At 36.6% G+C, this 2,736-nt stretch overlaps 1 long non-coding RNA gene across 1 annotated transcript; it reads right to left on the bottom strand.

Moving 5' to 3' along the window:
• Positions 1–489: 489 nt before the first annotated feature.
• Positions 490–2,191, bottom strand: LOC311090064. The gene is made up of 2 exons (XR_014607825.1): positions 1,865–2,191; positions 490–1,129 (listed from the first exon to the last, which is right to left on the bottom strand). It is a non-coding gene; the product is annotated as an uncharacterized lncRNA (long non-coding RNA).
• Positions 2,192–2,736: the final 545 nt, after the last annotated feature.

Genomic DNA, 2,736 nt, shown 5'->3' with positions numbered 1-2,736 from the left:
TGGTTTCGTGCAAATAATGCACAACAAGGTCTATCTGTTTCCATTAAAAATAGAAATCAATTAAAAATACTATTTGGCCAGTGGAAAAGATTGAGAAAAAAATTCTCTGAAATGTATTTTACACTATTTGATTTATTCATTCAAAAACAAGGCAAGGATAGGCTACTAAATTATTTGTATTAATAAAATGAGAGCATATGAATAAAGCGGAGAGGTGTGACGCTTAAATATAAGTTAAAAAACTTAAACATACGTTTAATTTATTTAAGTTTAACCCCTTACTAGTCAGCCCCAATTTTGGCAAGTGATGCATACATGACATACCCAAAATAAAAAGGTAGCTGCTCAGAAGTAATTCTGAATTGACACAACCAATATATATTTAAAAATCCAACCCTTGAGAGTTTACAATTCAAGACTCAAAATTAACCAGACTGTTATTAATATTGAGATAAATAAGCTCAAACATAGAAACGAAAACAACAAATATTAAGAATATATTTATTAAATGTATAAAAAATTTATGTGAATTTAGGATTGCAACTTATAACCACAACTAAAACATGGGGATTTTTTAAAGACAATCATCCCGCACATCCTATTCTATAATAAAATCAGCTAATCGAATATTCGAAAATCGTGACTCATCCCTAATTAATATAGTGTTATTGTGTAAGTGGATGACATGACAAGCAGCAAAAGGCAGTGCAATTTGTGTGTAAGTGGGGTCAAATGTTCATAGCAAATTTCAAAATAAACCAATGTAGCAGCATCATAGTGTAAACTACCAGTGTATTTGTGCAAGAGTCAATCAGCTGCCCTTAGGCTATTGGAGGGTGGGGGTGGAAGGAAGAGGCTCTCTATGATTCCCCTATAGAAAGTTAAGAGGATGGATTTTTGGGAGATGAGCCTTCCTCAACTGTGGGAGGAAGTGCAGAGGTTTTTGGACTTTCTTGGCCAGGTTCAGTTGTTGGTGTCGATAGATCAAGATGGGTCATCTGTGATGTGGATACTAAGCAACTCCGTGATCTTGACCTGCTCCATCATGCTGCTGTTGATGTGATGATTGTCAACGATCACCTCTGTAGTCATTTAGGTGTGGAGAGATATGATGTTGTCCTGTACGTGTCTGTGTGTTAGATAAACAACTGAATTATATTCAGATAAATAAACACAGAAAGCGCACATTACTCATTTTAAATCACACTTTTCATCTTGACATTTGTATTAAGATGCTAACCATCTTAAACGAGCTTGCCAAGACTACTGCAGTTCTGACCACAAATAATTTTGTTAAATAACTCAAAAACAGCCATCTTTAACTAAAATACTTTTCCACCATACAGTATACCTGTTCTGTTATGTAGGTGAAGCCCAACCACTATCAATCGTGACAATCAACCATAATTGTCTTAAATAACTCCATGACTACCACTATAAAGTTGATTTGAAATCATTTCTTTGTTTTGGTTTGCACTCTTTTTAGCTGATAATTAGTCTAGCTTACTTGTAGCCTAGGTAGCTTGCTGTAACCAACCTGGACATACCGTTTACCCCGTGATTCTCCCTTAGTCAGACTTATTTCCTGCTGTCTTCCCGTTTAAATATTTTTCCCGTAATTATCCCGTATTTGAATACTCTTTGCTTAGTTCATTGTGTATGTACCGAATGATTATTTTGGATTAGCCTAAGCAACATACCGTTAGACCTAACGTCAGCTTTACTGCTCCACTACCCACATTCTTTCGTGGCTAACGTTACTGTTTTCATCAAAAAAACATTTTATAGCTTGCAGTCTTAAATACAACTTATATGAAAAGCATTAAGATATAGGGGTGTATAATCATTGCAAAACAAATCTTACCTTGACGTTGTCTTGCCGAGACACACCGGTCTCTCCAGGGTGGGTTGATTTGACTTCAGACTGACGCGACGCCGGTTCAACGAATAACGTGATTGGCCAAATCAATTCAACAAGGTAACAACACGAGCGTTGATTGGATCTCACTCCGGCCAACGTTTGTGATCAGCTAGCGAAATTAAATCTATTTTTATACTTTAATGTGCAACAATTGGCGTTGGAAACAATCGGTAATCTTTTTGTGAATTATTCATACAGACAAATAAAAAAAATGAGCCAGACAGCTGCTGGGTAACTGTCAAATCAAAAACTAAACGAGATAGACGGACTTGGCCCACTGCCTACATGTATGTGTATGAGGACATTGGCGTATCTCAAAAAACATGGCCGCCATCGGCCAACGAAGTTTGAGCACCTATTAGACAAGGTTAACGGAGGCCGATCGGAACGAAACTCAATGCGCATGTTCGGCTCATGGCCCTAAAGGTCTGTAAGAATTTTGAAAGAAATCGGCCACTAGTTGGCGCTAACGAGTTTTACGGCTCTGTAATCACGTGGTGTTACAAATATCCACACAATATGCATATCATTTGATAGATCTCCTCATCCTGAACAACTTTGCCTCAAGAACCATTGCTGTCAATCAAACTGTTCATTAATTATTCATTAATATGTTAAAAACCTACTTTTGCGAACTAGTCCTAGGTTTTTTGCCCGATCGGAACCAGACCAGTCTAGGACAATTCTCTGGACTCTCTAGATCAATAATTATCAAAAAAAAGTTGAACTTTTGCATTTGGATGGCTGTAATAGGGTAATTTATAAAATGGGCGTGTCAAAATACATTAAAAAGCCTATAAATCCTAAATAAAAAC

The sequence above is a fragment of the Abramis brama genome (genome assembly GCF_963993115.1).
Source record: "Abramis brama genome assembly, chromosome: 9".
Classification (NCBI taxonomy): domain Eukaryota; kingdom Metazoa; phylum Chordata; class Actinopteri; order Cypriniformes; family Leuciscidae; genus Abramis; species Abramis brama.
The sequence above is the reverse complement of the archived record's forward strand: the minus strand, read 5'-3'. Positions and strand labels throughout refer to the sequence as shown.